Here is a 23,995-nt window from a genome sequence, read left to right as displayed (position 1 = left end):
TCACGTCCATCGAGTCCGTGATGCCATCCAGCCATCTCATCCTCTGTCATCCCCTTCTCCTCCTGCCCCCAATCCCTCCCAGCATCAGAGTCTTTTCCAATGAGTCAACTCTTCGCATGAGGTGGCCAAAGTACTGGAGTTTCAGCTTTAGCATCAGTCCTTCCAAAGAAATCCCAGGGCTGATCTCCTTCAGAATGGACTGGTTGGATCTCCTTGCAGTCCAAGGGACTCTCAAGAGTCTTCTCCAACACCACAGTTCAAAAGCATCAATTCTTCGGCACTCAGCCTTCTTCACAGTCCAACTCTCACATCCATACATGACCACAGGAAAAACCATAGCCTTAACTAGATGAACCTTTGTTGGCAAAGTAATGTCTCTGCTTTTGAATATGCTATCTAGGTTGGTCATAACTTTCCTTCCAAGGAGTAAGCGTCTTTTAATTTCATGGCTGCAGTCACCATCTGTAGTGATTTTGGAGCCCAGAAAAATAAAGTCTGACACTGTTTCCCCTGTTTCCCCATACAGAGGGATTTTTACAACCTTAAAGTATTAGTTCAAATATCGTCAATTTCTGGCTTTTCTTCAAGACACAGAATCATCATTTTTCTCTTCTCCTTTATTTGGTTGCTTATCTTCAGATGTCACGGTTCTTTATCTTTGATCTCATCAAATCAACAAAAACAAACAAGCAAATATTCAACTGGCTGAAAAGCAAGGACCAAGTCCGGCTGCTGACTCAACGTTAAGCTTAGCCCCAGTTGCATTGCATTTGCTTTACTCCCTTCTATAGAAAATAGTCCTCCTGCATCCCTGGAGTTTTGTCTGTTTCCAAAATCTGCCTGGACAGTTTCTGAGCTCATCTCCACTCCTGGATCTGGCCACCCTTCTTTGTTCCGCTGAGACAAGCTTCCACCACCAATTACAAGTTTGCTCCCCATACTCTACTTGGAAGTCTACTCATATGAAGGTGAGTTTGTACATGAGGCCACATTGCCAGGAGACATCTTTGGTCCTTCTGAGAAGAACAGGTATGTCCGGGCCCTTCTGCTGCTTCTGCATCACACCTGCATGCAGCTCACCTGACCCAGGTGTTCACGCAGGCACCCTGTGGTTGTTCATGGCTATGCAGTCAGTTACCCTCATACTCAGCCACTTGTTCACAACCTGCAGGTTTGGGTTCTGGGTGGATTCAGGTAGGAAGTCCTCACTTGGAATCCCTCAAGTGGGTACTATCAGACACCTATTGGAGCTTCTAGCTCTACCCAGACTACATGTTCCAAGTGACTGGCTTGGCTGACAGGTGATGCCGACTGTTGGTAGGGAGCTCAGCTGAAGCTGTGGATCAGGGCGTCCACATGTGCCTGTTCACATGGCCAGCTTGTCACAGCGTGGGGGCCAGCTTCACCTGGGGACATCCCCAAAGGACATCCCCAAAAGAACTCCCAAAGGCGGGAGTTCTGTGAGACCAAAGCCAAGAGGCAAGATTTCCTCTTCTCTGTCCTTGGAGTCCACACAGCATCATGTACTGCATCAGTGATTTTCTGAGCAGAGGGGACGGGGACCCACCTCTCACTGGAGGTACATCTGAGAATTTGCACCATCTTCAACCCACCAGCATGCCTGAGCCTTTCTCCAAACTGTGAGGACTGAGGAAGTCAACCTGAGTTGACCGACCAGGAGGGGTCCCTGTTATTGGAGAGCAAGTGGCTTGAGACCTAGTCTCTGACCTCCAGTTTCCTCACCTGTAAAAGTGGGGACAATGCCCACTGGGTGCTGGGATTAGATGAGGAAATGCGCACGGATCCCGCCTCCACGAGTGCACTGACAAGTCAACCACAAGGAGCTCCGCAGAGCAATGCCCTGGGGAAGACCTCAGTTCTGGCGCATCCGACCTCCTCTCCTCACAGGCTCTGGAGCTGGGGCCTCGTGACCAGGGAGTTAGAAGGAAAGCATCTCTCTCTTTCTCTCTCTTTTATTTTCTTCTCTCAAATACACTGACTCCTCCGGTTTCAAGGTGGCCAGCTCAGAAACCCATCTATCACCTTGGGACACTCCAGGACATCCTTCTCTTGGTCTTTTCTTGTACCTTCCAAACTAGATTCCCACTTCGGCTGGTCCAAAGGGAACTAAGTCTTGCTCGGGCTCTCCCTGGCTTCCTGGTCCTCCCGCCCCTGGTACACAGGTGGCAGGGGGTAGAGGGGCATGCTATGAGCACTGGATCCCAGTCAGGGCATGTTTTGGGAGAGGATGAGAGACGTTGTCCACGCAGTGGAGGGAAGAGGCATCAGGAATGGTGAGTGGCACAGAGTGACGCTGGAGAAGGACCTGGGCTCGCACCATCCAAGTCTGCAAACAGGTGCAGTGACCATGAATCTGAGACCAAAACAATCACCTTGGGTGCAGCAGGAAGGTGGGCCCTCACTTGGGAACTTCTGCTCCACAGAGCCCAGGCTTAGAGGTGACAGGCAGGCCACCACCATCCAGCTGGGAGGACTAGGATCTTTGATCCCCCAAGAGGATAGACCCTTTTCTCTGTTGTTACTCAGGGAACCAAAGGCTTGGCGAGGCCCTGGGGGATGGTGAGCCCTTGAACAACTGTCAAGAAGCTGTCATGGTCACAGCTCCACCCCGAATTCTGGCCACATCCCCAAAGGCACAGGGGGGCTGCTCCAGCCACAGTGACCTCTCTCCTCTGAACAATTGTCTTGCTTTTATTGAGCTGTTTTCCCTCAACACAGCCCTTAAAATAGCAGCATGGCTGTTCTGAAAGGCACTTAGGTTGGCCGGCCTGGAATTTCCTGAAACCGCCCAGCATGGGCACTCAGCACACAGGGCCCTTCCAGCCACCCACCCACCTGGGCACTGCCCAGCCCTGGCCTTTCCTGCTTCCCGCCAGCCCCACACTCTGCCCTGGGCAGAGGGTTTGGTGGTGAGTGTACCCAGGAGCGTCAGCACCACTCCTTGCCCTGACCCCAGGGTGGGACACAACAGGAAGGTCCTTTGGGGGCTCCCTCGCAGGCGGGTGGGGGCACATGGGTGGGGGCCAGAGCTGAGCCTGGGCATCTGAGGTCACAGGGTCAGCAACACTTTCTCCATTTGTGGAATTTTTTTTTCTTTCGTTGCACTTTCTTACTTTTAAGATATGAGTCAGAAATAGTCTCAAAGTACTGCTTTTCCAGAGATCACTGGTCTTGGACTAAAGGTGTGGCGATAGCTCCCAGTGTTTCTCAGGGCCCCAACCAACTATGCTGGGAAGCTCACCCTTCCAGGGCTTCATCTCGTCCACACTTGGAGAAACCAGGTCAGCTGAAGCAGAACAACCAGCGCAGTAGAAATCAGATGGACAGGAAGATAGATGTAAAGTTTACAGAGGGACAAGCTTTTGTGCCAAGGGGTCCTTAACCTATGACTAGAAACCTGGTACTCGAAGAGCCTGACCACAGCACCTGTTCCCTGCCTTGAACACATGCAGGGACGGTCCAGGAATACCAGCGGTCCTGTGGGCCCGATGCATGTTGACATTAGACTCAGGTAAGGGCTTCCCTGTTGGCTCAGATGGTAAAGAGTCTGCCTGCAAAGATGGAGACCTGAGTTCAATCCCTGGGTCAGGAAAATCCCCTGGAGAAGAAAATGGCAACCCACTCCAGTATTCTTGCCTGGAGAATCCCATGGACAGAGGAGCCTGATGGGCTACCATCCATGGGGTCGCAAAGAGTCAGACACAACTCAGTGACTTTCACTTTCAAGGTGAATCCAGGCCCAGCTTAGAGACAATCCTGCTCCCTGCCCTGTGTGGGTGTTATTCTTGCCCCTCGACTATCTCTGCTCATGGGCACGACCTACAGGTAATCTGACCTTGGCCTTCTGGAAGGTTCTTGAGCCTCTTTCTTTCCTTCCTTTCCCCTGGTGGGAGCTATGAAGGGGCTGGGCTGACCTCGTCAGAGCATTGTCACAGCGGTCATTGCCACCGGCTCTGGCCTGCTGGAGACTCGTCCCCAGCTGAAGGGCCCCCACCAGGCCTGGGAGCTCAGCACGGCCCGAGTATCCTGTGGAGCGGTTATCACCTGAGGAGTCTTGAGTCTCCCACTTCTGGGGTGGGAAAGGACACCTTGATGGGTGGGGAAGGCAGGGGGGCTGCTGAAGCTGGAAGGGCTGGATCTTCTACTCTCTTGGCTCCTCTTTCAGCAGGCTTTTCCTTCTGGGGTCCTGATCCCATGACAAAGGGCCACAGTCAAGACTCTGGGACCTGAGGAAGGGGCTGCCTGAGAAGGAAACCCACTGGGGACCTCACTGTGGCAGCAGGAGGTAGCTGCCACGCCGTGGGGCAAGCAGGACCTGGGGTACAGGGTAGGAATCCGAGTGGGTGGTGAAGGCAGATCCACTCTGTGATTGCAGCCACCGGTCCTGATGGATGCTTAGTGTCTATCCCCCAGACTTGCCCCCAAGAGTTATGTGGGAGGAATCAGTATCACTGAGTTGCCCTGGTAGTTCAGCTGGTAAAGAATCTGCCTGCAATGCAGAAGACTCCAGTTCAACTCCTGGGTTGGGAAGATCTGCTAGAGAAGGGATAGGCTACCCACTCCAATATTTTTGGGCTCTCCTGGTGCCTCAGATGGTAAAGAATCTACCTGCAATGTGGGATATCTGGGTTCAGTCCCTGAGTTTGGAAGATTCCTTGGAGAAAGGAACGGCTACCTACTCCAGTATTCTGGCCTGGAGTATTCCATGAACAGAGGAGCCTGGCAGGCTACAGTCCAGGGGTTACAAAGAGTTGGATATGACTGAGCGACTTTCACTGAGTTTAACAAGATACCATCTCCTTTCACCCCTATATCAAGACACCATAGTATAGCTGAGTTGGGGGGACTGCATCCTCTTATCCCACCCCCCATCTTTTTGGATGGATCTAGTGAAGGTGGTTTTCACTGCAGAAATAGTTTGGGATCCCTCTGACTAACCTAGGTGTATGACTGACACCCTGTCCTCACAGTGTGGGGGACACTGGCTGGCTGTCCCCACATTTGGACTCTAATGAGTCTCCCTCAGGACCTTACCATGGGAGGAAAGGACCCTGGGTGGAGGAAGGGGTGCTCGGGGCTCTGTACCTCAGCCTGTGGACCGGTCCTTACTAGCTGTGTGACCTTGGGAAAGTCACTTACCCTCGCCAACATTAACTGGCCTCACTTGCAGAACAGTCGTTAAGAACCACAGTTGAAACCATGACCCTTCAGAAACAAAAGCATGCTGTGGAAATGTCAGTTGTCGTTATGCATGGTCGAGTTTTTATGAGCTGCTAAAGGGAGATTTGGCTGAACACCCCTTCCTCCTTCTCAGCCAACTCAAGGAGGCAGGTCAAGTGTCTGCTCTAGGAGGAACCACCCTCGTCAGTCAACTGGGCTAGAATTTTTCAAACACTTCTGGCTCATTTAGTTGAGTGCTTAACTTAGCAGATCAGACTGAGCCTGGAAGAGGAGACGTTCCTGCACACCCTCAGAAATTGTGTGTTACAGCCACACGACGGGGTGGGAGCAGGGGCAAGTGGGAGCCTGGCTTCTGAGACCACAGCAATGATTATGTCCACACTCACAGGATTGGAGGACATGAAAGGAATCTGTTATTTTCCCCTCTGTGGATCACAACCCAGTCTCCTGGGCAGCACCAGGGCCCGTCCAAACCATGAATCTGGTTGCGTCCAGATTCAGTAGCTGTCAGCAGCACAGACCCAACCCTGAGACTATTCCACTCAGGGGGCTTTGGAGGAGCAGGATGGTTGGGTCCTTCAGCAGAGTCCAGGAGAGAAAGCTGGAAAACAACCTCAGGACCTCAGAGGTGTTTGCTGGAGGTGGTGCAGGTTAGTGTGTGTGAGGTGAGCCAGCTCCACATGGCCATGCAGGGGGACCGGACAGCCACCTCTGTCCATTCTGACCCAGGAGGAAGGACCCTCCAGCCTCTCTGCCCCTAGCGGTCAGCCCACAGCCACGCCTGCCTGGCACTGGCGCCTGCCGTGGTCCAGCCCCTGAGGGTCTCTCCTGAGAGGTGCAGGAGCCTCCCATCATTCTCTCTCTCTCCCAGGGCATCCTGTCTCCCTGTGCACCCAGGACTGGGGCAGGTTTTGTTTCGTTTTGTTTTTCAGGGCTTTACAGAGACTTGGAAAGCGTTTCTGCAGAGTTTTTCAAACTGGGAATTGGAATTCAATTTTTATTCTTTCTTAGAGAATTTCTGGAAGCCTCTGTGAGGCCCGCATCCTAAATGAGTGAGCTGTTGTTATCTGGGGGCTCTGGGTCCTCCTTTGGCTGCAGATGGTCCTTGAGAATCAGGCAATTCCCCAGGTGCCACAACAGTGAAACCAGGTCACAGGACCCTGCCTCAGGCCGCTTCTTCCCTCTGGAATCCCCAATTGTCCAGTGTCTGCTTCTTTATATGTGTAGAATGTCTAAGTTGTTCTTTTCTCTCACTGTCGGGAGGAAAATGTAGGAAGAAGAAATAAGGATTAGCTATTTGGTGGCTTGAAAGTAGATTTTAATAGTCACTGAAGCTAGTCATGTGGACCATTCCTGCTGAGTTGGAAGAAGCAGTTGTCAGGAATAGGGCTGAAGAGGAGAAACCTCAGTTCTTCATCTAATAAACATGAAGTTTATCCTCAGGGACAATGACGGAAAAGGAGGGATGATCCCAAGCAGGAAAAATGTCTGGATTTGCACTTCAGAAAGTGGGATTTGCACTTTTGTGACTGTTGGTAACAATGGTGAGGAGGCTGCTGCAGCATGAGGGTCACTGTGAGGCAAGGAGACAGGGGACCTCCAAGGTGTTCCATGTTGGGACACAGCCTCGTTTGGCAGTGGCTGGACCACAGGAGCAGAGGAGAGGAGCAAGTATGTCCCCGGCCTCTGGATTAGGATGCTATACAGGGTATGTGTGGTTCAGCCAAGGGGCACCAGAGTCTTTATCGTGGGCTGTGCTTGCTTAGGAATCTGGGCCAAGCTTCCAACTCGACTTCGTGGAGGGTGTGATCTCAGGGCAGTGGGAGTGAACGTGGAGGGAGCCAGAGGAGGAAGGCAGAGACCACGCGGGGTGAGCAGAGACGATCCTGGCTACTGGATGTAGACCACCGTGGTGACTTCTGGTCCAGCCAGCGGGGCCACCTGGTCTCATGGCCTTTAAAGGCAAGAGGGGGGAAACTGGTTTTGTGGCCTTTTCTATATCCTTCTCTTGCTGAGCCGTTAGCTTCTCCACCACTCCGGGCTATGTTACCTGATACCTCCAGGCATGTCCAAGTCCAGAGATGGAGTCTGGACTGGGGCCACAGGGAGTCTGAGTGGGCTGAGCTCACATGGGACTTGCAATCCTTCTGTGGTGGGTGCAGCAGGGGCCTTGCAGGAGCCCAGCCCAGGGGAGGCCAAGAGAAGCTCCAGTTTGGGGAGATAACACAGCAGGAGATACGGCTGGACTGGGGGGGGTGTTGAGTTCTCCTCTGAGCAAGGAGTCAAGGATGAGGATAGAGGAGGCAAGTGAGAGCCTCCAGCCCCCAAATCCACCTCAAACGAGCAGCTTGATGACCAGGACAGCTAGCTGTGCTCTGAGTGACCCAGTGCTCCGGGAGCCCACCCTCAGACCTGGAGCTCCGGGTCCTGGGCTGCTAGGAGAGGTGTGTGCATGCAGGACTCAGAACGCAGGGCTAGGGGGATGGGCTATAACTCAGTGAAGAGGGAAGGAGCAATGCATGGACAAGTTCAAGGTCCATGAAGTCGGCAGGCACTGACCTTCAAGGTGGGTGAGGCTCGGTTGGCAGAATGGAAAAAGATGATCAGCGATGAACCCTCCTCAAAAGAACAAGAACAATATCATGTCCTTTATACATGGAATTCCTAAAAAAGGGTGTACAAATGAACTTGTTTACAAAACAGAAGTAGAGTCACAGATGTAGAAAATGAACTTATGGTTACCAGAGGAGAACACAAGGGGAGGAGGAGGAGGGATAAGTTGGGAGATTGGGATTGGCATATACACATCACTATCCATATTTCTAAAATAAATAACTAATGAAGACCTACTGTGTAGCACAGGGAACTCAGAACTCTGCAATGGTCTATATGGGAAAAGAATCTTTAAAAAAGGAGTGGATATGTGCATGTGTATAACTTACTTACTTTGCTGTACACCTGAAATTACACAACATTGTATGTCAACTATACTTCAATGAATTTTTTTAAATAAAGAATGAGAGTGGAAGACTGTGGGGCTCAGGGCTGAGGGCAGGTAGTCCACAGGCAAAGACTTCTGAAAGGTCGAGGAGGTACACGAGATGGAGAGTCTCTTGGGGCCTGGCACGTCGAAGAAGTTCTGTGACCTTTATCAGCATAATCAATTCTAGGAATTTGGTATATTCAAGCTAAGGCTTTCCATCCGCAACCAAAAATATGAAACAAAGGCTGCAAGTGAAGCTGCAGCTTCAAGCCACATTTTAAGGAATCTCGCTTCCCTGCCTCCATTTCAGGCTTTTTTCTAGTTTAATAAAGAAGGAGGAATGATCTTGAGACGGAAAAATCTCTCAGCCTTGCAGTAAAGCAAAGAACGCAGCGCAATCCTTTGAACTCAGTGTCTCGGACAGGGTACGGGGATTTTAAGAAAGGCTTTGTTTTTCAGAAATGGAACCAAGAAAAGCAAAGGAGGACAAGCCCCGTAAATATTCTCTGAAACCCATCCACTCTTTGGAGCCTTCTCCACAAATAAGTTTATCTGTTTCTGGAAATGTATTTTGTCATCCTCATAGGCATCCAAAAAAAGGAAGCCTTGCTAAGGCTGAGACAAAATTCTTCATGCTTTTACACATTTAGACCTAGGAAAAAATCATGATAATTTTTCTAAACTTCTCAGCAGAACCTGTTGGCATTTTGTATTGGTTTTGGTCAGTTGGTAAAAGAATTATCATTTTATTTTCCCATTTCTTATCACTCCCTATTAAGTGTGCAAGTGTCTTTCTCTCTAATTGGACCTCTAGGCGATCTGATTTTCTCACCAGGAATCCATTCAAGATTCCATTCCTATACTTAGTTGCTGCCAACTGCTTTCTGATTTTTTTCCCCTAACTGCTAGCTGTTGTCTAACAGGTCTTTACTTCCCCAAAACATCTACTTTGGGAAAGAAGACTCTCCCAGAGGGGCATCTGCATCGTGGGAAGAGTCTGGCAGCTATCCAGGAGGAAGACAATGAATAATGAGTCCATGACATTGCCAACATTCTGTTAGAGGTCCAGAGGAATGATAAAAATTCCTTTGGAGGAAGAGGCGGCACATGCTGTTAAGTGATGGATCCCACATGAAGGGTGAGAAAAGCATGGTCTAAAATCAGCCTTAGAAGGTTTTCCTAGACCTAATCAAACTTACAAGCTTTTGCACAGCAAAGGAAACCTATAGAATGGAAGAAAACATTTGCATATGATACAACAAACAAGGGCTTAATATTCAAAATATACAAACAGTTCATACAATTTGATGCCAGAACCCAAACAACTCAATTTAAAAAAGGGGCAAAAGACATAAAAAGACATTTCTCCAAAACGACATACAGGTGGCAAATAGGCACATGAAAAGAAGCTCAGCACTGCTAATTATTAGCAAAATGCCAATCAAAACTACAATGAAGTACCACCTCATGCTGGGCAGCATGGCCATCATTTAAAAGTCTATAAATAACAAATGCCAGGGAGGGTATAGAGAAAAGGAAATCTTCCTGCACTGTCAGTGGGAATGTAAGTTGGTGTAGCTACTGCAGAAAACAGCAAGGGGGATCCTCTGAAAACTAAAAATAGAATTGCCATATGCTCTAGCAATCCCACTCCTGGGCACATACCCAAAGAAAACCATAATTCAAAAAGACACAGCCTCCCCTATGTTCATAGCAACACTATTCACAATAGCCAAGACATGGGAACAAATTAAGTGTCCATCAACAGATGAATGGATAAGGAAGGTATGGCACATATGTACAATGGAATACTACTCAGTCATTAAAAATAAAATAATGTCATTTACAGCAACATGGACGGACCTAGAGATCACCATACTAAGTGAAGTAAGGCAGAGAAAGCCAAGGACCATATGATATCACCTACATGTGGCATCTAAAATGTGACACAATTGAATCTATGAAACAGATCAGGGACGTAGAATAGACTGATGGTCGCCAAGGGGAGGGGCGAAACAGGTTGGAGAGGGAGTATGGGATGAGCACCTGGAAACAGTTGTATGTATAAGATGGACGCACAGGGAACTGTATTTAATATCCTGTGGTAAACCACAGTGGTAACAAATATGAAAAGGAACGTGTTTATATATACCTGAGTCACTTTGCTGTATAGTAGTAATTAACACAACATTGTAATTCAAATACACTTCCAATAAAAAATAAGTTTAAAAATTAAAATTGAAAAAAAGAGGTTGGTCCTAGAGGTGCCGAGTCTCATTCAAGGATTGGAGCTTGACGGAAGCAATCTGTATCTCAAATACTGCTTCCCAGTACCCTCCACTCCCCCACCTTATCCACTCCTGTCCTTTCTTCACCTGCACATCCTGCCTTTTAGGGTTCGGGGTCTGGGCAGACTGAGAATAAAGCAAAGTGAATCAGAAGGAAAGTAAACAAATTAAGCCTTTATCTGAAATGGCATTTCTTAATATCTTGCTCTTCATTTTCTGTGATTTATTTAACTAACGAGACTAGACTGAGTTATCAAGATATCTCTATCTGGTGTGATTAAAACCCTAGAAGGAAAAACGTTAAAGCTTAACTGAGCAGCTCCATCTTGTAGTCCTGGGACACAGGAGGTGACTGACTGAACATGGTTCTTGGCACAATTCTCTCCTCTTCTTCTTGATACCAATACTGCCATGGAAATGACAGAAGCCTACGTGGATAAGCCCTCCCTGGGGCGTTTTCATTTCAAAAAGGAACCACAACTGTAAAGCTAAGGAAAAAGCATTTTAATTGAGGAATCAAGTCAGCCAGTGATTTAGTAAAAATACAGGGATGGTCCCGGGGACCTTGACCCTGAGGGCTTCTCCCATACACACTGGTCAGATCTGTACATGAGTAGAGACTGTGAGATGTGGGAAGTTGTCCTGGTCCCTCTGATGCATGTTCAACTGTCACATCCGTGAAGGAAAACACGGCCACCTGGAAATCGGACCGTCTGAATACTAGTTTTGCTCTGGCCCCTTACTGTGCTGTTAAGGGTATAAATCCCATTCTCACTCTTATTTTCTTTGTTGGTAAAATAGAAGTAATATATGGCTGCAGCTTGAAAATCAAAGAGCATGGTGACATTATCATTCTCACTAGTATCACTGAAGTCTCAAACTTCAGGAAATTGCAGCAAAAAAAAAAGGGAAATTATTCTTAACTTCGTTGCCCCAGAGCCACAAAATTTTCCTCAAATTTACCCTATCTGAAAAAAAAAAAAAGAAAATTGATTGAATAAGTGTCAGATACTATTTTAGCCCTTTAGAGTTGCTGAGTTTTGCTTAATAATCTCCAGAAAGGCTGATGTATGTGGATATTTAGAGACATGGGGGAACATTTGGAGAACATTTTCTTCCCTTTTTTTTTCAATTCCCACTATTGTTCAGTGAGATAAAACAATGACAAGTCCATTAGCTAATCATCACCTGATAAGAGGCATCGCACAGTTTATGAAAGGAAAAAAACACCGGCAAACACATCCAAGGTAACAGAGGCTGATCACAGTATCTACAGAAGGTTTCCGTTTACAATTTCCATTGCAGATGGTTAGCAATGCCATGAAAACCGATCAAGCAGGCTGCTTGGCACCTAGAAGGCATGACTGGGGCTTTCAACGTTCATGTTCTATAAACACTTTCATGAAAGTTTCATTTGTGTTCCAGGAGGCACAGGGTAATGCACAGAGTGAGTAACTTATGGTGTCCAGCCAGGGAATGAATTCCTCCCTTCAACAGAGGAAAAGCAAGGAGCTTGCCATGCTTATCACATGTCTGTCTGTCCAGCATCTCATCTGCTCTTTAGGGAGAAGCAGGTAATAACCTGCAGCTGAGACCTGGGTTCAAGCCTTAGATTGGGAAGATCCCCTGAAGGAGGGCATGACAACCCACCCCAAGATTCTTGCCTGGGAGAATTCCATGGTCAAAGGAGCCTGACGGGCGACAATCTATAAGACTGCAGAGTCGGACACAATTGAAGAGATTTCGCACAGGCACGGGCACAGCACACCCACACAAGAGGTGTTTAGAGTAAGTGTGGCAGCTCCTCTTCCCACCTTCCTCTGACCTGAGGATTGTCAGCATCTCTGCAAGCTGCCTACTTGGCAATGTTGAGAAGTGAGTTACTGAAGAAAGTGACACGCTCCCATTTGTTCTGTTTACATGTGCATAGAAGCACTGTTAGAGCATGAAAGCTTTTTTCTATGGATTAACCAGTATTTTTGCCTGGGAAATCCCAAGGACAGATGAGCCTGGCGGGCTACAATCCATGGGGTCGCAAGTGTCAGACCCGACTTAGCAGCTAAGCCACCATCAGCACTGGGAACCAGACATCACCAAAGATAGAGAAATGAATAAAAAAACTCACAAGGCCATAGTTAGTTACATAAATTGTTTGTCAAGAATTATAATTGGATCTGGAAGGATATAAGAAGGCTTATTAATCAAATATCAGTTGGGTCCAAAATGGTTGCACAGTTACAAGGGGTGACCTTGAGACCATCAGGTTGCAGCTGGCGGATGTTGTTTCCAATATGGCTGGTGGCAGCCTTGGTTTTGATGCAGTGCAGAGAAGTTCAAGTTCCCTGGGGTGCAGGCACTCTGAGACTGGGTCCTTATCAGCCCCTCTGACTCTGTTTTCAGACTCCTGAGCTGTGATCACTCTAATTTCAACTTGTCAGCAGGCCAACAGTTCCTTTGAGAGGAGACCCCTAAGGATCTTCTGTGGGGATGTGGGGAAGGGATGCAGGAAAAGCCAGGCAGCAAGATGCATCATTGAGCTTGAGAGGGTACCACTGTGAGCATTGTTCCTACGAGAAAGGCAGGCAGAGCATGTGGAACAAGCATCAAGGTAACTCTCTTCCCAGTGGTAAGGATTCTGGGTCTTTCTCAGTGCCCATTGATCAAGGCTGCCTCCCAGGGTATTGAGTTTTCAGCACTTCTGATTGGCCTTGGACCCAGGTCCCACATCTCCTGAAGCCAAAAAAATTTTTAAAAAGCCCTCAGGCAGAGGTGTTCTGGTCGTGCTGGGAATGGAAGGTATATGGGCCAGGGGCTGATTGTCTCCTACACTGGCCCCTCGAAGCCTTCGTATCCTCATGGCTCCCTCTGTATGTGTGTTGAGGGGAGTGGGGATCAGTTTTATGGGTGTGTTATATGAATTAAATTGGAGGGGGGGGTGTGTCCATCAGGATGTTTAGCCGCAGACATGAAATCGCTCCAGCCAGTGTCCACAGGCAGAACTCAGGGAAGGTCCAGGCAGGGACCGAGGATGCCTTGAAGGCACAGAGACAGAAATGAATGTCCTGCCCCAGGAATGTCCCTGGCGGAGGCCCCTCCTACCCCAGATGGTCTCTCCTTCCCCAGGTGGTCCCATCTGTGTTCCCCCAGTGAGGACTACAGCCCATAGGGAGTCCATCTCCCAGCATGAGTCCCCTTGGGACAAATCCAGGAGAGGCAGTCCTGGACCCGGCCCCCCAGTTCTGATGGCCCCAGGCCTGGTGCTGGTAACTGCACTATGGCTTATGGGTGCTAGCAGTTTCCTTTCTCATCCTAAGCCCTTTCTCCCTCCTTAGCTCACTTCTCTCCCCAACATCCTCCAAGCTGCTCCCAGCACCCACCCAGGCAACAGGGGGCCTGGAGTCTCTGTGCCTGGCAGGGCCTCCCTTCAGGCTCCTTGGCCCAGTCCCCCTGCAGCCTTGAGCCAGGCCTGCTCAGCTGGCCCGACACAGCCACAGGAGAATTGAGGTGAGCCTGGCACTGCCCTGGGCTGGCTCAGTGACAATGCCCAGTGGACCATCCCATCAAAAGCCTCCAGGGGCCTCCCTGCTGGGTGCCCACAAGGATGTCTTGGGAGTAGGCAACTACAACAGCTCTGAGTGCTCCTGCCTCCACTTGGGCCATCCTCCTTCTCCTCCTGGAAAGGCCAGGCACCAGGGCAAGAAGTTCTCACCTGGCAAGATCAGCCCTCAGCCCTGCTGTCCCACAAAGCAGGTCGGGGATGCTGGGAGCCGAAGTTCAAGAACTGATCACTTGCGATTTACGCACAAGACTCTCATTATAGTTTCCTTCTTTTCGTTTTCTTCTTTTGCCTCGACTCTCAGCTTGCAGACTCATAGTTCCCTGACCAGGGATTGAACTTGGACCCTCGGCAGTGAAAGAGCTGAGTTCTAACCACTGGATCACTAGGGAATTCCCTAGAATAGGTATTTTTCAAGGAATTTGTTATTTTTGTTAAGTCACTAAGTCATGTCTCTCTCTCCTGAGACTCCATGAACTCAATAGTTGGAGAGGAAACCCCTAAGGAGCTTCAATGGGGGTGTGGGGATGGGATGTAGGTTTCTCTGTCAGTGGGATTTCCTAGAATCCTGGAGTGGGTTGCCATTTCCTTCTGGAGGGGATCTTCCCAACCCAGGGATCGAACCTGCATCTCCAGGATTGCAGGCAGATTCTTTATCACTGAGCCACTTGGGAAGCCCTTTTCAAGGAACAGTTTTACATAAAAGCAATGACAAGAATTGGGAGATTGGGACAGACATATATATACTATTGAGACTGTGTGTAAAATAGATAACTAATAAGAACCGACTGTATAGCACAGGGAACTCTCTACTCAGTGCTCTGTGGTGACTTAAATGGGAAGGGAATCCAAACATGAGGGAATATATGTACATGTATAGCTGATTCACTTTGCTGCGCAGAAGAAACTAACAGCAGTGTAAAGCAACAATATGGCAATAAAAATTTAAAGAAAAGGGCCATGACATTCCTCTCCAAATTGTGTAACTCTTTTATTTTTTATATGTATATTTATTTTATTTTTTAATTGAAGGATAATTGGTTTACAATATTTGTGGTTTTCTGTCAAACATCAACAAGAATCAGCCACAGGTACACCCATGTCCCCTCCCCCTGAACCTCCTTCCCACCTCCCTCCCCATCCCACCCCTCTAGATTGTCACAGAGCCCTTGTTTGAGTTCCCTGAGTCACACAGCAGATTCCCATTGGCTATGTATTTCACATACGGTAATGTAAGTTTCCATGTTACTCTCTCAATACATCTCACCCTCTCCCTCCCGCTATGTCCATAGGTCTGTTCCCTATGTCTGTTTCTCCACTACTGCCCTGAAAATAAATTCATCAGGACCATCTTTTTAGATTCCATTCATATGCGTCAAAAGGAACGCATTTGAGTCAGTTCTAAAGAAGTGGACGGACCTAAAGCCTATTATACAGAGTGAAGTAAGACAGAAAGAGAAAGATAAATATTGTATACTGATGCATATATATGTGTAACTCTTTTTATTTTCTCTCCATTATTCTCTGTTAGTATAATATCCTTCTAGGTATCATCCATTTTTTCACCATTTATATAAGTCCTTCAGTCATTGTTGTATTTTTATGCTCATCTTGTTCCCAAGGAACAGAGTCCCTTTGGGAAGCAAGAGACCCATGGTTCAATCCCACCCCTTCTAAGTCCACTAAGGGAACCAAAATCTTAACCTTTTCACTGTTTCATCTCTTTTCTTTTCCCCAAACTGTCTGCTCATAACCAGCTCCATTCTAGTCCACTGGGATGATTCGTGCTACATTTCTGAGGGAAAAACTTACTAAAAAAACAATTTTTTTTAAATGGACAAAATTATCTAAAATTACCTAAATGCCTAAATTACCTAAAAAGATATCCAAATAGCTAATAATGATACTCAACATCATTAGTCATCAGGAAAATGTGCATCACAGCCACAATGAGATACAGCTACACGTCAAAGTGGCTTAAAAATAAATACCCAGTGCATGTCAGGATATGCAACTGTAATCCGTACATGCTGGAAGCTTGTTTGGGAGTCTTTCCAAAAGCTGAACTATGTCTACTCTACTACCCAGACATTCTTTAGAGAAGTGATTATGTTACCAAAAACATGGACAAGGATAATGCTGACAAGAGCATTATTAATTATATTCAAATCATTATAGATGACAAAATATATTATAGCATTTGCCAACGGAGCAGTACAAGCACACAACACAACACAAGATAAACAAAACTAAATGATTGGGTGAATCTCACAGCCATGACCGTGAGCAGAAGTGCACACGCTGTGATCCTGTCTGTGTGAAGTTCAAGGGCAGACCAGAGGTTCCTCCTGGGCTGACTGGAGGGGCAGGAGAACCTGGGGCTGCTGATGCCCTGCCTTTCCATCTGGACAGTGGTTGTGTGGCTCCCGACACGCACATGACACACGCAAGTAAAGTCAGTGTGCTTGGCCGTGTGTATTTTAAGCCTCTGTTAAAAAGACAGAGGGCTTCCCAGGTGGCTCAATATTAAAGAATCCTCCTACTGATGCAGGAGATGCAGGAGACCCGGGTTCGATCCCTTGATAGGGAAGATCCTCTGGAAGAGGAAACGGCAACCCACTCCAGTATTCTTGACTGGAAAAATCCATGGACAGAGGAGCCTGGAGGGCTGCAGTCCATGGGGTCACAACAGAGCACACATGCAAAAAACAGAGACACTTGAAGGTGTTGTGCAGAACTTGCATGGATCCTGTTTTGCATAAAATAGCTGAAAAAAGGCATTCGTGACACAGGCCGGACATGGTGCTCCTGACAGTACCACCTGATGTTGGGTAATGATGGTGTACGTATGCTGATGGCACCACAAGATGTGTGCTCATGTCCTTCTTTGCTGGAATTCATGCTGCGACTGAAATGATGGGATATTTGGACTTTGCTTACCATAGGCTTTCTTGGTGGCTCAGACAGTAAAGAATCTGCCTGCAATGCAGGAGACCCAAGTTCCTTCCCTGGGTGGGGAAGATCCCCTGGAGAAAGAAAAGGCAACTCACTCCAGAATTCTGGGCTGGAGAAGCCCATGGACAGAGGAGCCTGGTGAGCTACAGTCCATGGTATTGCGAAGAGTCAGACATGACTGAGCAATGAACACTTTCACTTTTCACCATAATGCAGTGGGGTCTGGAAATATGGAGCCCTATACCAAGGTGTAAAACTTTGTACCAAAGTCATAGATGTGGAGACCTGTACCAAGGTCATTTCCAAAATTGACTAAGCCCTATAGCAACTGTTACCATGAGCCCCCCTCATCCAAACCGACCAGCTCCCTGACCCCATATTAGGTAAAAATACTCACCCTACAGCACTCTAGCCAGTCACCTAATGCCACCCTTCCAGCAGGAATTTTCTTAGTCTTGAGGCTACTAACCCATGAAAGGGATCAGCTCTCCCTTGAGCACACCTGCTGATCTAACAGGGTCTCCTAAACTCTATTCTCCTCTCATTCTGCAGTCTGGGAATTCTTTTCCAACCCACCCGCAGACCACGACAAGAAGGAGGGCTGGGGGTCATGCAGATGGTACAACTTGGGGCCACATTAATAATGGGTATGGGATTCATTGTGCTATATCCTCTTTACTTCTGTGTTTGGAAGGAAAACTCCACAGATCATTTTTTTAAAAATATGGCTTTGGGGAGGGCCCAAGGGGGAAAATACTAATGTTAAAATACAACTTGAGTTTGAAACAAAAGGCTGGTGCTGCCTCACAGTGTGAGCTGTGAGCTGGGGATGTGAAATCTCTTAACTGCGCCCCACATCTGGCTGCCTGGCTGGTCCTCCCAGCATATGTCTGATCACCGACAGGGCCAGACATAGGCAGAGCTGGGCCCCAGCCACAACGAGCTCCCCAAGGCTGGTGGGAGCATCCCATCCCAGGGCCCCAGGTCTCTGTCTTCCTCCAGAGGCCACCCCAGGATGTTGTGTTTTCACCTCGACTCATCTCCAGTTCCACCCGGCTTCTCTCGTCCTTGAATGAGAGGCCATAGGATATCATTAGTTCCCCAGCCTTGTACCACCCCCTCCCCTGGGTATCTTCTTTGCTATGATTTTCCCAGATGAAGGCGTCTGCATGACTGCTGCTCTGAGCCAGGAAGCTACAGCCCTCGTGGGGTTGTGGCCATAGAACACACTTCCTGACTGGAGGAAAGATGTTCAGGAAATAACAAGTTGAAGGTGCCCTGTGAACGTCAACAGACGGAGGCTCCGAGGAGCCTTAGAGTAAAATGTAGGAGAACAGATCTATTCAGCTTTGCCCCTGAGCACAGTTGAGCCCAGAGTAGTTAATGAAGGGGCATCTTGGAACACCCCTCAAATCCTCCTCAGGACACACCCCCCCCACACACACACACACACTCAGGGAACACTGCCCAGAAGCTTTCCCCTGGAGCAGATGTTCGGAACCAGGATCCACTCATAGGTGGATTGGAGAGCAACCTGCAGCCATGCTCTGCATGCCCACTGTGTCCCCTTATGGAGCAAGGACCCCTGGCTTCATCAGCTCACAGAGGGTCCCAAGTCCCCTCAAAGGATGAGAACCAGGGCACTCAGAGAAGGTGCCAAGTGACGGTGGGTTTGGTGTGTTCTTGGTAAGTGTGAGATTTGAAGGTACCATATCACGTCTGGACACAAGTCTCTTTCAGGGTTAGCTATCACTTCGAAGATTCTGTCCTACAAATTGTGAGATGGATCGGGCTCCCATTTTAAAACCAGGAGCAAAAGATTCTTAAAAAGTGAAAAGTCAAATCCAGAACCCTGATGAGGGGCTCAGGAGGCAAGGGCTGTCCATCCTCCACATGCCTACCACTGACCTGGAAAAGCTTGAGTTCTTGGGAGAATCGTCTTAGTTAGACTTTCAGCTTGGCCCTTTTATCTACTCAAGATTCTCTTGAAAGCTAAACAAACTATCTCTGTGCCTCTGTGTCTCTCTGCTGAAGGTCTGCTAACAATTCTAAATTGTACCATACAACACAAGGGAACATGTGTTCAGGGCCGAGCAGACTTAAGTCTTAAAAATCACAGCTTGTGCTTGAAAATGTAGATGGGGTCCTCCTCTACGCCAAAGGGAGGAGCTGGTGTCTGATAAAAAGAAACTTGGGCTTTCATATTTTGCTCTTGGTGGGTTTTCAACCTGGTGTTAAATGTTTATATAATTTGTTATTATTGACAACACATTTTATTGGAATTTTTCTTTGCTGTTTAGTCTACTTTCTATGTCACCACACTGCAGCATGCATAGTAATATGTATTTTATTATGAAATAGTTAATAATACACACCATTGTGAAAAATTGGAAATGAAGAATCACCCAGTTCTAAATATCTGAGAGAAAACTATGACTTGTGGAAATAAGAGCTTTGAAAATGGAGCTCTTCCACCCTTCCTGGAGGCCTCCTAAGTCGTGTGTCTCTTCCTTCCCATATTGCAGGGGAATGTATACTCTATATATAGTTCAACGTTCCTGAGATTTCTGTGAGTTTAATGTACAGCTGGAGAGCACAAGGGGTCAGTTCCTTCTGCCTCAGCAAAATGTACTGGGGAATGGCTCCTAACAATGCGTTACCAGGAAGTGTCCCGTAACAACTGCGGAAGGGAGTGGCCAGAGCTATTCTGCCTTCTGCTCTGCACCCGCCCAGCGGCTGAGTCACGGACCTCCCTCCTTATCACCTTCCACAGACCCTGCCTCTGACCTTGCCCGCACCCTCACCTCCTCACCTTACTCGGGCCTCAGCAGGTTCTGTCAATTCATCAGCCACTGACCTCCTCGCATTTCAGGACCAGCAGAAAGGACAGAGACGATCGGACTTAAACATTGATTTTTAAATGGGTATCCAAAATTTACGGGACTTCCCTGGTGGTCCAGTGGTTAAGACTTCACCTTCCAAAGCAGGAGGTGCAGGTTCTAACCCTGGTTGGGAAGGTAAGCTCCCACATGCCTCATGGCCAAAAAGTAAAGAGTAAAACAGAAGCAATATTGTAACAAATTTAATAAAGACTTTGAAAATGTTCCACATTTTTTTAAAAAAGTATCTTTTAAAAAATGTCTATTTTGAATCCAAACTACAGATTTCCCCCTACTATGTATATGGGACGTCACCAGTCTTGTCCCTCAGTGTTTGATTATGTGGGTTTATTTCCTAAAACTGTACAAATGTTAGATTTTACTCTTTTGTAATATGATATTGGGCTTCCCTGGTGGCTCAGATGGTAAAGAATCCTCCTGCAGTGCAGGAGAGCTAGGATCTCCTTTTGATCCATGGGTCGGGAAAATCTCCTGAAGGAGGAAATGGCAACCCACTCCAGTATTCTTGCCTGGAGAATCCCCATGGACAGAGAGGCTGGGGGGCTACAGTGCATGGGGCTGCAAAGAGTCAGACATGACTGAGTGGATGTGAAGTGGAAGTGATAATATGATATTACAAAGAAATTGTTTTTCCTCTGTTACTGTTCAGTTCATTCATTTTAGTATATGGCTAATCCTTACTAGCCATATGTGTTATTTCATTTTCTTCTGCTTTTTTTTTTTTCCTTTTCATTTCCCTTGGAATATGAATGTCTTTGTTACTGGTTTCTAAGAACTCATTTATGATTAAGGATGTCAATCATTTGTCATGCAATACAAATGAAATACCATGTTTTAATCACCATCAGCTTATTATGGTATCTTATATTTAGGTTGTATATTAAAATATAATCATGTCATGTGTTTTTAAATGTATGGAATAAATTCTTATCTGAACGGATTCATCAAAAAGGAGGCAACTCTAGTTTCCAGTATCAGGCATGGAAGAGGAGGCAAGCCTATAAAAGAATCGTCTAGTAATAAGATGGTCAACAGTATGCCCATAAATTTCACAACTTAGAGGATATGGACACATTCCTTGAAACATATAACTCAAGATATGTATAAAAAAGGAAAAATTATTTAGGATATGACTCATTCCAGCCAAGGTTATGGAGCTTAGAAATAAGTCCAACAGCTTCAAGGGAAAATATGAAGAGACCAAAAGTGACCCTAGATAGAAAAGAAACAGCTCATGTCTTAAAACTGTATTTGGTGTAGTTTCCAGAATCAACAGAGTATGGGCTATGGGCTGTGTGACATATTTTAGATTTGGGGAGATTTGTCTTTGATTAGATTGAATTGGGGAATGTTGCATATGACCTTCATGCTTCGAACACTAAAAATGGTCTATTTGGGTATGTGAGTGTCAGTGGGAAGGGAGAGTGTGGGATGAGGCAGGAAGAAGAGAGCCTGGTCCTGAGACAGAGGAGAGCAGAGAATGCGGGCATCCCTAGCCTGTCTGAAGAGCTGCGATGCCCGATGGCTTTAAGCCCAACAGATTCTGGTGGTCACCATCTTCCCACCACCCACCTTCCCCAAAATGACAAAATATATTTGCATCTCATATGCTCTTTTATGTTTTTATTTTATTTGACTGTGCCAGGCCTTAGTTGCGTTGAGGCACGCGGGCTGCAGCACATGGGATCTTCTGTCTTCATTGCGGCATGCGAGGTCTTTTTCATTGTGGCATGCGGGATATTTAGCTGCAGCAAGCGGGTTTCCTTCCCTTGTGGCTCAGCTGGTAAAGAATCTGCCTGCAGTGCAGGAGACCTGGGATCGATCCCTGAGTTGAGAAGATGCCCTGGAGAAGGAAAGGCTACCCACTCCAGTATTCTGGCCTGGAGAATTCCATGGACTGTATAGTCTATGGGGTCAAAAAGAGTTGGACACAACTGACTTTCACACTTCTACTGTAGGATCTAGTTCCCTGACTAAATCGAACCTGGGTCCTCTGCACTGTGAGCTCAGTCTTAGCTGCTGGCCCACCAGGAAAGTCCAATGTTCTTGATAATTACTTTTCCAAAGCAGTCACATTTATATCTTGTGCATAGTAGTTCCAAAAATCAACTTTTATTGATCCTTTTCTATTTCTCTCATTTTCCAGTCTAGTTCCACGTTTCTCGGTTTCAGAATATCTGTTGTTCTAAAGGATCTTTATCTCAATGTCCTGCATTTTGTAAATTCCCTTCCCTGTTGCTTGACTCAAGGCCCCTTGGATTCCCCATGACTGAGGGCATCTACTTTTGCTCCCATCATCGTGACAGACCACAGCAGTAAAACGTTTTGGCACTGACAGTTTGCAAATAGTTTGGTAGTATGCACAGATGCTTTTTTGTTCCATTTTATAGACTGAATATGGAAATACAATGACAGCAATTTAATGTGTAAAGGATCAGGAGTTCTACTTTTAGACTGAAATGAGATTTTAGGAATTTGCTGGGCAATGTCATCTTTATCACCGTCTCCTTGATATGCTTTCAGTTTCCAAACCTGGGATTTGATTTTTTTTACTCTCTTAATTCCTTTGCGTAGGAGACTTCGACTAGATGTGACCTCCCCAAGCTCTGTCCGAGGGCTGTGTCCTCTGTGTTGCTTTGGAGAAAATTTTTCTCCTGAGGAAGAGACTTGACACTGATGATGAATCAGTGTTTGGGGCAGTAACAAGTTTGGGGAATAAGCTTTTAGAGGGACTCATCTGTAAGCGATGTAATCATATAATTTCCTATCCTCATTGGAGCATTTAAAACCTTACATTTTAAAGAAATTTGAAACTTATAGAAAAATTATAAGTATGGTACAAAGAATTCTTTTTTGCTCCCTGAAACCATTTAAGAGTGGGCTGCTAATATGATGTCCCAGCATTCCTAAATACGGTAATGAGTCTTTCCTACAAGCAGGGACACGTTTTCCTACCCAGCCACAATAGAACCACGGAAATCAGGAAACCAACACTGACACTTTACCCCATCAGTTCTTAGCCTCACTTCAGGCTTCACCAACGATCTCAATAGTGTCTTTTATAGAAACAGGATCTAGAGGAGAATCACATGTTGAGTTTAGTCATCATGTATTTTTAGCTGCCTGCAACCTAGACGAGTTCCTTGGCCTCTTGTAGGCTTTCATGGCTCTGACATATTGAAGAGTACAGGCAATAGGATGTCTCCTAGTTTGTGCTCATCTGATGTTTTCTCATGATTAAACGCAGGGTGCATCTCCAGCAGGAACCTCACCTAAGTGACGCTGTGTTCTGATCGCATCCCATCAAGTGGCACAACTTGTCCTGTTATTCACCAAACTGTGTTGCTCTCTGCCAGACTTCTCCACTGAAAGTTTCCCTTTTCCCTCTTTGTAAAAAATACATACACTGAGAGATAAGTACTTTTGACTCTATAGTATCCTGGATCTCGTCAAATTCCTGTCAGACTTGTTGGGCTCCAACTGATGGCTTTTGGATTGAATTCTACAAACACTAGGGGAAAAGGCAGGAAAGAGAGGAAAAGTAGGAGTCAAATCAGGACAAATATGCAAAGACATAGATGGGGCTGTCTTGGGCCAATAGACACATAGCCCTTGTTACTGGAAACCTCCAACATGGCTCTTATGTCATCCCTGTGCCATAACCTCCCCTCAAAAGTGGCCTGAACATGGTCATTTACTTCTAATAAACAGAATATGGAAAAAGTGGTAGTGGAGGAGGGCATCACTTCCCAGACTGTAACCTCCACCCTGGGGGCCATCTCTCCCTCTCTCTTGGACTCTTCCCATGGGAGGCCTGTGATGTGAGGAGCCAAGCCTGCCAGCACCCCACAGGTGACCTTCACCCTCACCCACCCCACCCTACCCTCAGATGAGACCACAACCCCAGCTCTCATTTCAACAGCCGCTTCATGAGAGACATGGAGTCAGAAGCACCCAGTAAAGACACACGTAGATTCCTGATCCACAGAGATGACAGACTTCTGTTGTTTTAATCAGCTGAGCTTTAGAGTCATCTCTTATGCAGCAATCGAGCCCTGAAAGACTTACCATGTACCAAAGGTATTTCGAGGTATCCTCACTGCTGTGATCA

The sequence above is a fragment of the Bison bison genome, unplaced genomic scaffold (genome assembly GCF_000754665.1).
Source record: "Bison bison bison isolate TAMUID 2011002044 unplaced genomic scaffold, Bison_UMD1.0 scf7180017864063, whole genome shotgun sequence".
Lineage (NCBI taxonomy): Eukaryota > Metazoa > Chordata > Mammalia > Artiodactyla > Bovidae > Bison > Bison bison.
The sequence above is the reverse complement of the archived record's forward strand: the minus strand, read 5'-3'. Positions refer to the sequence as shown.